This window comes from Gasterosteus aculeatus, chromosome 2 (assembly GCF_964276395.1).
Source record: "Gasterosteus aculeatus chromosome 2, fGasAcu3.hap1.1, whole genome shotgun sequence".
In the NCBI taxonomy this organism is placed as follows: Eukaryota; Metazoa; Chordata; class Actinopteri; order Perciformes; family Gasterosteidae; genus Gasterosteus; species Gasterosteus aculeatus.
The window spans coordinates 15,342,839-15,355,692 of record NC_135689.1 but is presented as its reverse complement, the minus strand read 5'-3'; the positions used below and the strand labels follow the sequence as shown (position 1 = coordinate 15,355,692).

At 43.3% G+C, this 12,854-nt stretch overlaps 1 protein-coding gene across 4 annotated transcripts in view; it reads right to left on the bottom strand.

The window, feature by feature from the left end:
- bsna (bassoon presynaptic cytomatrix protein a) overlaps nucleotides 1-12,854 on the bottom strand; it is a 97,716-nt gene that overhangs the window by 62,300 nt on the left and 22,562 nt on the right. The window contains exon 1 of one of the 4 annotated variants that reach the window (XM_078093708.1): nucleotides 334-1,057. The exons of the other annotated variants lie outside the window; for them this stretch is intronic. The gene's annotated coding sequence lies outside the window, so the exon portion shown is untranslated. Of the gene's footprint in view, nucleotides 1-333; nucleotides 1,058-12,854 lie in introns of those variants that run through there. 4 annotated transcript variants of the gene reach the window in all.

Below are 12,854 nucleotides of genomic sequence, written 5' to 3'. Positions count from 1 at the left end.
CATGGACACCGTATTCATTCAGCCAACTTCAAAGCTTAAGATGATAGAGAGACTTCATTTGGATGGCTACACATAGAACATTGTCCATCGTTGTTCCCGTTGAAAACAGACGTATGGAGAGAATAGTTGTAATTAACCAAAAATAGAACGAGAGAGACGCAAATCAACCGTAACTGCAGCGTGATTGCTGAGCCAAAACCCAGAAAGCATTGCATCTTTCACAGTCACACACATAAAACACAGGTTTGCACGTAGAGTCATATAGTAAACGTATAACAGACACATACGGTCAAATAAATGAATAAGAAACATCCATCAGCATAAAAACATCACCCCTCCTGCTCCTCATCTCCACGTCTTCCTCCTCTTCCTCCTCCAGATGAGAGCTGATACTCCCTTGTGTCCGAACCTTGGCTTGGCTCTCTGATGTCTCCCGACTGCAAAGGACACACAGCTCCTCTCTGAACTGTGTCAACCTGCTGTCGTTCTGTCTGTCCTACTGTGGCTTTGCGTCCACCACAACCACCCAGCCGCCATGTACGCTGCTATTTTAGCTCCTCTGCAACCAGAGCAAAGCCGGTAAATCTGTGCACGTTTCCAGCGTTTCTCCCGTCCCCTTTCCTTCCCATAATGCAATGCGCAAACGTACTGTATCACCCCACTCGCTGCCCCCCCTCCTTGTCATTAAAGGACAAGTGGCTGCGATTTTTTTGAGGGGAAGATGTGGAGAAGAAAATGTCTGCATCAGTCACGTAGCCAAACTAAGCACTTCGTCCCACCGCGCCGTCCCAGCCGGCTTTGCTGTCTGGCAGTTTCTAGCTTGGCAGCATCACTGATCCCATTCTGTTAACTCAGCGGCTGTAGCCAATGCTACAGCTTGACATCCTCCTTTCCTGCCTAACACATTCTCTTTGTAGCTGTCTTTCCCCTCCTCTCTGCTTCTCTCCTTCACGTCCCCCTTACACTTTTCCGTTTTCACCCCCATTTTTCTGTTCTCACTCTCTCTGATCAGCTTAAAAATGTAGGTCTCGCTCCTTGAATAGCTGAAGCAGAAGGAGATTTGAAAGTATAATTTTGCTGTGCAGGCTCCTCCCACGTTGCGCTGCCATAATTACATCTGATGAAGATAGCAAGAGGGAGATGAAGAGAGGTAGATAGGGAGAAAGAGAAGGGAGGTGGGGTTGGGCTGGTTTTAATGAGTCTTCATAAGCGACTGCAGAGACAGAAGGAACGAGGCATAAAGCGAGGGGTGGAGGGATGGAGGGGTGGGGGGGTGGGAAGGAGTAGGGAAGGGAGACGGAGCAAACCGCGGAGGGAGACGAGTCAGCAGTTTCTTAATCCAGGCGGCTCGTCAGCTCCCATCATGTCGGGCTTAATCTACAGCAGCACAGAATATCCACCTCACTGTGGTTAAACCCAGTTAATCCACAACACACCTGTGTGAGTCCTGTTGCTAACAAGGGAGGAAGAATCCTGTTCGTTTAAAGATGCAGAGAAATGAGTGTAGATGAAACAATAACGAATTGTATTTGTTAGAAATGGAGATGGAGATGGAGAAACGGAGATCCAACCAAAGAATTCAAACATCATAGAGGAGCAAATCTAAGAGGTCTTTCCTTCCATCTCTGTGACCCTGATGATGTACTGAGAGACCAGCTAAAAGGACGTGAAGTGGGTGACTGGGTAGTATGTGGTCACACACCTCCTCTTTTGAGTTGGAGCTTTATCACACTCATACATGTTCACTACCTTAATGTAAACCGTAAACACAAACACACACAAACACTAGCCTTTAAAAAGTCTGTTTAAGCAATTTCTTGTGGCTTCGGTATGAAAATTGCGACATGGATACAAACAGAGCCACACTCAAAAAACACACACACACACACACACACACACACACACACACAGAGTACACGCTGAGACTCGCTGACCAGCTGTCATCATAAAATATTCACATCACAGATCTCCAAACACTATGAATACTGAACAGGTGGTAACGTCATGTCCCGGAGAAAACTTCCTTTAAGTTTACTTCACTGAACACAACAAAACAACTCAGGCGGTGAAACCCCATCAGAACCATCTGACAGTGTTTATCGCCTTTAATATAACCGCATTGGCGTTTCACAAAGGTTTGAGTACAATAACATTATTAAAATTCATAGTTTATGAGCTACAAGCTGCAAGTAGGACTAATAGGGTCGATTGTATACACTGTAGCGTGTGCTGTATTGTAAAGTGAGGCTGAAAACAAGGGCGTATCAGCACTCTATTTTGCTCTGCTGCACAAGTTTGGCAAAGTCAAGGTGCGACACAAACCCCAAAACCACATCAACATTTCCATGAATTCATTATTAAGGAAAAAGAACGTTTGATTCAATCAATGTCTGAGGTGTGCTGACACAGTAAGAATCGTGTTTTTTACATTTCACATTCACACTAAACAAGAAAGAGTCAACTAGTAATAAAACAGAAGCAGAGGTTCTGTTACTATGGTTACTGTATCTGCAGTTTATCATTCAGACACAACTAATACGCTGATTTCATTTGTAAATTCCTATGATGTCGCCATTTGGTCGACCGCTATTTGTGACCCTCCACTAGTTTGCATACTAATGTTTATAATTTGCAACTAGTGGAATTATTTTACAACTTTTTTTAATATTGGTATTTGGCGTACAAAACATTTGATTTGTGTGTTTTGTGTTTACTATGAAGAATGAAAGAAATGCACATGCTGTGATGAAAGATTCGACCTGCATCCCCCTGTATAGAATCAAACTTGATTAATCCATATAACAAAAACTCAATTTCATTATTACCTAACACTAAGAATCACGTGAAAGGAAAATGAGGTATAAACTATGATCTTAAGCATGACTTCTAACATTTGTTTTGTTTGCATCGCCAGAGAAGAGAAGCAGTCGCAGTAGAAGTAGGGAACAACACCTGCTTCTGACTATTGCACGAGCCGTGATTCGTTCGTTTCATTTCACCACTTTGCAGAAACAATGGGAGGTCTATTACATGAATATGAGTATGACATGGTTACAGATGCCTTCATTACACCAAACAAAGGTTCAAATGACTTTCCTTGAGCTACAATGGGCTCAGAGTGGCTGGAAATGACGGGTGTGATGTGCGGCTCACTGAAGTCTAGCGCGAGCATTGGATTCCATGTTTGTCGGTTTGCCGTGGTGGTCTGAGCTGAGCAGCTCCCTTTCTCTGTCATGGGAACAGCCCAGACGCACACCAACACAAAGACTGCAGACGCACACGCACACGTACACCCACGTGTACTGTAGTGCATTAGACCACCTCACATGCTGCTGCAGAATCCATATGCACCTCCACACAGGGACGTGTGCACAGCTTTTAATAGACCTGTCCATCGACACGGTGTGTTTCAGGCCACAGTGGAGGAGTGAGGGAAAGAAGAACAGGAGCAATTCAGTGTAACAAAGTGCTATTCAAAAGGGAAAAAAGGAAAATATAAATGTAGAGATGGAAAGATGAGAGCAGCTACCAAACCGCTGAATGGAAGAACCTGATAACTGGAGCTGCTGCTCAGGACTCATCACATGTCAATCAATGGGTGTAATTTGCATCATCTCTTAGAAATCACATTGATAACTAAGTTAAGTGGTTCCAAATGTCTTTACGTTGGGGTACTTCCTGGTTTGAAGGTTACCTTTATTTATTATGCTTTGCTAACTCTTAAGTCACCTGATGAACAAACAGTACTTCGCATCAACAGATTTATTCCAATGTCGGTGGGGGTGTGTTGTTTCGTTTTGACTCAATCGCCGGTATTTTCAGTTGCCGTGGCAACAGAACATTTTTCCCCTTTGAATTTCTTTTTTGATTACAGTTATTTCTGTATGCAATATAAGTAAAAGACACATTTATTGAGCATGAAGAGCTACCGCAAGAGATTTCTAAATAATACAACAAATATTAAATTGAACATGGACAATAGTGGATGAGTATGGTGCACATCCCGTAGGTTTCACATTTATCTTGACTGTCAGTCATTGAGGGCAGGCTCTTATGCAGAGTGACTCCAGTGAGTGAACCGTTTGTCCCGCCGCTCACAGTCATGCAGGAGACTAATGTACTGATCAATATTCCTCACAGGGAGAGGACGTTCCAGGAAGTATTCCCATAATGAAGCACTGAGATGCTAGAGCTAATTATGGAAAAACACACACGTTTTTATTCCTTCTTGTGAGGACACCCGTTGACGTGACGCATCCTGCAGCCCACAAGCGTAACCTTGACCAACGCATCAACATGCTTACATCGGCCTAAAACTCATTCTAATGTTTGTCCCGTGGTTGTGCAGTTGAGAGTGTTTTTCTTGACAATAACAGCCCTTGTGATGGGTGTGCAATGCCTGCATAGCCTTGCTGATGGCCTTTACTTGTACCCATGACATATTTTGTATTGCATATTGAGTCAATCTAAGTCTTCAACATAACACTAGAACTCTAATTAGGGGCGTTCTGATTTTTGCACTGCAAGGCTTATTTATGCATTAGACTTATAATGAAACATGAGTCCACTAAATTGGCTGGTTGCACACAAATGAAACTTAAGAACATCATCATAGCCTACATAAAAAAATAAAAACGATAACGCAAAGCTATTTAAAGAACCGCAGAAAAAGAGCTCGGGTTGATAATAAAAATCAAGGATTTCTCAATTTTATGTAGTTGCTTCGTTTTAAAGGGCGTGGAATTGTTCATTGTTGCTCATTGTAGCTCTGTCCTGGTTTCCAGGGACTTTTGAATAAAGCAGAGCCACTGATAATGTTGAAAACACTTACTGTACTATGATTACAATTAATAAAGGTTTATCCATGCATTACTAACAGGGTAATGCACCTACAATAAGATTGATGGCATCAAAATAAAGGAAGGACGTGTAAGTCATTGTTTGACAGATTGAGGACAGTTTGACGGATTAGACATTGAAGGTTTAACGATAACAAATGATAGCTTTAATAAAAGTGAAAACAAGATATTGATACATAGAGTTTGTGTCCTCACACTTAATCCTTTACTCTGTTGACGTTGTTAATTGAACTGCGTTCTGTTGCAAGGGAACTAATCTCTCGGCCATTCGAGTACATTAAACATTTTCTGGCCAAGACCGACATTCATATGTGACTCAAGAGATATCACTCAATATTTGTCAGCGGCAGGAAACTAATCCAAATCTGACTCCAGTTCCTGTCATTTTTCCCTATATCTTTGTTCCTGTGTTCATACCACCAAGGAAATAATAAGGATGGAAAATGTGTTAAACTCAGGCTGGAGGAACCATCGGCTAGCACATGTAATTTACTGACACCCCTAAAAAACCTGATGGTTTCTTAAACCTTTAATGATTCTCATCACCACCTCTGAAAGAGGCGTATTGTTATATTTCCGGCGTATACTGTGTGTGGCTGAGCCTCACAAGCTAGATGTGGAAAAAAAAGAAAAGACAATTATCCAGGTTTTGAATGAACCTCGAAAGCATTCTTATCATTCAGGAATTCCTCTTTCATTTCCTATAACCCGCTAATGCTTCCGGAGAAAAGGACCACTGAACAAAGAGACGATTCTGAACCTCAAAATGTAACATCCAAAGACATCGAGAGAGACTCCTGCTTCATTCGAGACCTAACAGCACCTCAATGACAGGTCACTCCCTGCTTTGTCCTGATGGATGGACCACACACACACAAAAGGTCCATCTCAGCATGATTACCATCAGCCAGCTCCTGGCCAAGAGAAAGTCATAAAATACACTCACCTCGCACACACACAGACACACACACACACACAATCCAAAATCTGTTTCCCATTTCATAAATCCTGTTCTTATCCTGCCATCCCAGTCTACTCTCAGTGGTGACAGTCTTGAAAATAAACACACACCCGTACCCATCTTCAGTGTCATCTACACACATACACATACACATACACACACACGCACACACAGACCACCTGTGCCATTCATCCACGGCCTCCCGTCACTGAATATCGCCAACTGGTCGATTGTATTGACCACTATCACACTATAATGCACGTTTGTTAATTAAAATCTGCCTCAGCACTTAAAGTCCAGTATGGTAAGAAGAAATATGTGTGTGTGTGTGTGTGTGTGTGTGTGTGTGTGTGTGTGTGTGTGTGTGTGTGTGTGTGTGTGTGTGTGTGTGTGTGTGTGTGTGTGTGTGTGTGCACGGCTTATGATTTAAAGCCTTGGTCTAATGCTGTGCTGCTGTGGATCAATAGTAGATTTGAGTTATACAGAAAAAGAAATACCATGAGGTGGTCTTCCCAGGATGGATTAATGAAAAATGTCTCATAAAGCATTTGGAAGCATTTCAAAAATAGAAATGTACATAATTTAATAATTAATAATAAAGGAGCAGGAAAAGCACAAAGAAAGTCAAAAAGGAGCTGTGGTCACTATCTATGACCAATCGATAGTTGATGAGTATTCAATATTGAGGGAGCACCTTTACTATTATGTTGAACGTTACCTTGATACACAATAACTGTGGGATAAAAGATGGAAATACCAAGGAGAAAGGGTTAAAAAAGAACAAATAAGGGTGATGGGATGTGTATCTGTGCCATGTAATAGTAGGTTTCGTGGTGGTGGCACAGAATGTGGCACCTCAGAGACGTTGGAAAGTCAATAAGGATCCTTTATCGTGGTGAGCGACCTAATTCCAACATTCAGAAACACTGTTGTGACGATAGGTGGGTACAAACGTGGGACTTTTAGACCAGTGACTTTATCCCGTGATGTGTTGAGTAAATAACCGTATATGATCATTTATTTCACTACAATCATGATTAAACCGTATATCAAGATACAGCTGTGGACGACATGTTATGGGAGCTTAGAATGTGATGAACTGTTCCATGCTGGATGTTTGTGTGGTCGCGGGTTAAACGAGGCAAAGCTTTACACAACATGTGTGTTTGTGTTCGTAAAATAAATGAGTTAAGCGGGAAGGTAATGCGGTGTGTTGTGTAGCAGGCTGAAGTCTGTCTGTCATATTTGCCATGTGGAAAAAAAAAGTCTCCATATAGAACGAAAGAATGAAACACTAGGGGGCGCCGTCACGAGGCAACCGCTTAAAGACAAGTAGGAAGCTTTTCAGACTTTTCCCAGAGGGGACAAGTGACCTGCTAACAGAGTTTGATTAATTGATTCAACGTTTTAATTTTCTGCTTTTTTACTTTATGTATTTTAAGATTAACAACCTCATCAAGACACGATATTGAGATTACACCAAATGGTGGTCTGCAGTCTCCGAGGCCCACGGGGCGAGCAGACCCGTTTGCAGAGGAGTGCGATTGCGTCGTGTCCCCTCCACCCCAAATCATTTCATCTTGCAGGGACACACCCGGTCAGCCTTTAAAACCCCGCTCATGGCCAGTAGCTCCCTCTCCGTCAACCACCGCTCTCCCTGATCAAGTTGTTCTTGCCTAAACTTGACCAATCTTGACCACATCAGGTTAAATAATGGATTCTAATACACCCAGAAAGTGCAGTTACAAACAATTGGTATTTCATTGACCCTTGAGGACCTGCAGACTGACACCATCAAGAGGGAAACAAGGTGGGGTCATCGATGGCATGCGTGCTAATACGCGTGGTATCTGTGGTATTAACGCTGAATCAAGCCACACTGTGACGGAGCAGTTTGTCTCTCTGTCTCTCTTCTCATCTGCAGGAGTCTGTGACTACCAGCATAGGACATCAATCATTTAGAGCAACTCATTATAAATTCCCATTCCTGAACTGCCGGGCTTGCAGCTGCACTTTCTCAGTGTGTGTGTGTGTGTGTGTGTGTGTGTCTGTGCGTGGGTCTGTGTGAGCTGGCTATATGCATGTGTCTAGTTATTTCAATGTTTTATTAATTGTGCGTATGTATTTGTTTGTGTGTCCGCGGGTCCATCTGCAGATGAGTCAAACAAGTGTGTGTGCGTATTTGTGTGTGTGTGTTTCCAGGTGTGAGCTTCCTGCCTGGAGCCTCTCTGCTCTCATGGTTAATGCATGTGGAGAGAATCCCCGTCCCTGCAGCTTTTTCCTCTCCTCCCTCCTCCATGCCAACCTACTTCCCTGAATAGACCCGATCCTCACTAGACGTGCAGAAAGAAAGCTCCCTCTCCTCGGCCCGCTTCTGACGGACCATCTCAGGAGATGAGCCGTCAGAAAAGACAGAGCGAGGAGGAACGGGATTAGGTGAGAGAGAAAGGGCAAGGAGATAAAAGAGGAAAAAATAGGAGGCCGAGGAGACACGAGGGCATTTACGAAAGGTGGGAGTATAAAGCACAACAGAGGGGAGCAGCAGGGAGATCCTCATAAGTCTGATCAAAATGCATATTCTTACAATTACTGAGGTTGGAAAACTGTTCAAGAGAGACCACGGGTTCAGTTTGGAGCGCAGAACCTGGAACTGATCTTATTCTACATTGTGAGATAATCCTAAACTGTCCGTAGCGTCACACACACTCACTGGCACCATATATTCCATCTAGTGGGAAAGTGATACCGTTACAACGATGATTGAAGCTGATAAAAACGCCGTTTGGCAGATGCTTCTCTCCAACGAAGCTCATTCTACAACGATCGCAAATGGCATCTGAAAGAGCCCCAGCGGGAAGCGAATCAAGCGCCTTTGCATTTTAGTTCCCAGGGCTTCTCTAAACAATCGCGTTGCCAAGAACGCGATGAAATAGAGAATTCAGTTTTATTTTTCCACAAACTCCCCAGTTTTCATTGATAATCAGAGCAACAATACGGCAGCAAAACAACTCCTTGCGATCTGAAGGTACGGTGGAGCTGTCTTCCTGAACAGAGAATGAAATGTCTCTCTCTCTCTCTCTCTCTTCTCTGTGCTTTGAGGGTGCGAGGTAGCGAGAGCGATTGCAGCTGATTGCAGCGTCCAGACGGACGGCTTTGCTGGGGAAGCCCAGAGCGTCCCATACAGAAGCTAAAAGGCGTCCCTATCAGGCGCAGGAGGGGACTGACCAGTTGCACATGCCCCTTTCATGTTATTTGTCTTGTCTCATTGTCTTTCTGTCCAATGTTATGCAACAACCGCCGTGTCAAATTCCTTGTGTGTCAAACACATTTTGGCAATAAATGTCCCTGATTCCTGATTTCAATGACGGTCGACCATTGTCCACATTTTACTTTTTTGTTTTACATCTCAAACATCTGAGGTGTCCCTGGAATTAGGATAAGAAATTATCATTTCTTATGCATAATATCTCAAAAACAACACACTCGAAGACTAAGCAGGAGTACAGATAAAAAAAGAAGGGATCCAGTAAAGTGAACGAGTTTGTTTGTGTTTGTTTTTGTGGTGATCTTTAAGATGCTGTTGACACCACAGCCGCACTCGGAACATTTTGTCCACCTCGACGTCCCAGTATGTCCACAGAGCTTCACACGTGGAAACATATAGCCGTCGCTGACGTCTCAGCGTTCTGGCGCGTTATAGATACGCCGATTTTCCCCCTCGCGGATCGCTTGGTTTCCGTTGCCGACAGTCGTGTTCTCTGTCAAGGCGTGAAAACTGTTAACGGCGGGAAAGTATAAAGGTGTCAGGAAGAAGTGATTGGAAGAAAAAAAAAAGGAAAAAAACAGCGAGAGCTCAGAGTGATGCTGGGGAGGAAAAAGGCGACATAAAAGAATATCAAGTTTAGTGGAACTTTTCCAAGGAGGAAAGTGTGACTAATTGCAAAAAACAGGACGGTAACACGGCGCTGGAGGTGTTATTCCTGCAAGTCAAACATGAACGTGTCTCACAGAATGGTGTAAAGTGTACATGTACTGTTTCAGGCTGTGTAATTCCCTCAGAGAGGAGAACACAGCCGGACGCACGCGCATGTGCGGCCCGTTGCACCGCGCTCATTATGCTGTTTCCCTCACACACCGCCGAGCTGGCCGAGGTGCATCGTGTCAGGGAATCATTCAACATGGGAAGCTTCCTTTCGGGCACCGATGTTGAATTAATATACTGTATGGGCCGTAAATAGCTCCACAGGCCAGCGTAACCGTTTATTAAGAGACACTAACAAACTTATCTTCTGATTTTAGTCTACTCATGATTTAGCATTTGCTGGCATTTAACATTTAACTTCATTTGGCGTGAACCGTACATGATGGAATCACCTTAGTCCAAATGTGCTCATACCAGCTAATAGAGCATGACAAATTCACCGCTCCAAAGACCAGGGATGCTGGGAGGTCAAGGTCACAGGAAAACGTCCCTCCACCATTTTGTATTCATTGTCAGCTTTTCACATACAGCAAAAATAAATATACGGAGCTGAACATTTGTGTGTTCTCGGATGGAACGACTTTGACATGATGCCAAAGTTACTATTATTTTTTGTGTTGGCTTGTGAATTAATCAAACAATGAGATGGTTTTATTTACTCCTTCAAAGCAAATATGGGTCCATACAAAGTGTGTATTGTTCATTCACTCTGTCCTGCTGCATCATTACGCATGTGAGAATATGTGTCATACATACAGCTTTCACATTATTCCAGATGTGTTAATATGCGTGTGTGTGTGTGTGTGTGTGTGTGTGTGTGTTCATCTCCACTGAGCTGTGCATCTGGAGGCTTTCAAATAGGATTTTTGCTGCTTGGCGGAGGTTTGTGGCGCCGGGGCCTTTGATTCGCCGCTCACTCTGGGATAGCGATGCTTGCTTCTTCTATCGCAGAGAACGAGAGATGTAGAGAGAGGAAGAGGGAGCGAGCGGAAGAGAGCAGATGGAGAAAGTGAGAAGCAGATATGAAGGAGGTCGAGAAGGAGGCAGGAAGACATTTGGACCTAAAACGCCCAGAATGAGGGGAACAAGGGAAAGATGTAGAATGATGGACGGAATAAAAAAAAAAGGGGGTGTGCTCCCTTGTTACCATGGCGAAGACGGGGGAGACGGGTATGTCCAGCACTGATGGGGAAATTCTTTAGCATAATTTAAGTGAAGTTAAGAGGCGATTACCTTCACAACTTAAAACTAAAGTTTATTCCATGTCAGGATTCAATCCTCACATCAAACATCAAACCCGCTAATGACTCTAAGCTATTTTGAAGGTCTGCAGAGCGATTGAAGTGTTTCTGCATCTCAATCAACACTTGTATTGGTAGGAAGCTTCCAGTCGGTTCAAACAGTATCACTGGGGTGTTTGTGCTTCCTAGCTAGCAACAATGTGATGACGTTTTATCGCCCAAATAAAATTCAACCGGCTTTGTTTCTGTGGTTGCGCATCGTCGAGAGATATTTTGGGGAGGAGAGAACAGGGTGATAAATATAGACAAGGGGGAGGAAAATCTGCCCTCTCATTGATGTCTATGCCGTCGTGTCCCTCAATAAAGAGGAAACGTTCAATGTTTTTGTCCTAATAAGCAAATAGTTTGGTTCCTCTGGTCTAGGAAAACGGCCATAAAGGGACTAATATATTACCTGCAAAGCAAGAAATTGGAGGGGTAATTACTGGGTCATTCCGGTAACCTGAGTCATTAGCAATTACATTTGTATCAATATATCGGCAGGAAAAGGCAAGCCGGCAGTAGGGCCACACAGAAGAGAGTTAACATCATAACTTTAGATTTTTTTTGCTTTGAAAAAGGCATCAGTAGAGACCATGTCCCGTTCTGCACAGAGTTACACCAGCAAACACCGTGAACATCATTTTTAACTTCAGTAACTATCCACACATCATTAAGTGTGGACTTTGCACTCAAGCCTGAGAAAAGAAATGATGTTTACCTGGTGCAACGGGCTGCTAGTAACGATATTTATATTGCTTTTTGCAGTTTAATGCGCATGTGACCTACAACTGAAAGGGGTTAATTAGCCGTGATGAAGTAATTCAATGGCTCAAAGGGGAAATGGCCGGTAACGTTCTCCATACCACACTTCAGCGGTGGAGACGACACGCTGTTGTCTGCGGTCCATCATTCTAAATCTGCCTACATCTGTCGCCTCTGCCTCTCTCGACCCTCCTTCCTTCACTTTCTTCTCTCACTTCTTCTCTCGTGGCGTAGCTCTCTGTCTGTGTCTCCACTGCTTTCTTTGCACTATAACACATTTTATTCATAGCCTCTTTTTAATGAATTTGCACATAGATGGAGATTTACAAATCAGAGGGTGAGAGAGAAAAAGAGAACACTGTGACTATTATGGTGCAACTAGCAATAAGACATATAACCACATTCACAAACAGGGTTATTGTTGTTCCAGCTACAGTAGGTGTGTAGAGGACCACAATGATGCCATGTTGACAAAGAGACACACACACTCACACCGTGAGAGAAATGCCTTGTAGCAATACTTTTACATCTTTTAACCACTGTTTTCATTAAAAGGGTAATGAGTGAACATGTAGATGCACAGTGATGATGCTGGACTCACATCCAAACCGTGTTACAATCATCTACAGGTGTTTATTTTCTCTTTCCAGCCAACTTAATAGAGCTTCCATTTCCCCTGTGCTGCCCAGTGAAGGCACTTTGGATAGAAGCCTCCACAAAATGGCAAGCATTGAATTCCTCTCACTAGTGGCGTATGAAGCAAGTTTTATCATCATATTTGCATCAACGGTTTACACTCGTTTCTCTGTAGCTTTGCTTAAAAAATATGAAACCACAAGCTGCCAATGTGTTTTTTATCTCTGCGACTGAAAGCAGGAGATTCTCAGTGTATTCAAATTTGGTGAAGTTCATCAATCTGATGTCAGGTAGTAAACGAAGCGAAGCGTTTTGGTTTATTCAAATGTTATATCTGGATGTTGCATTCATGTAATATTGGGCAGAGAGGC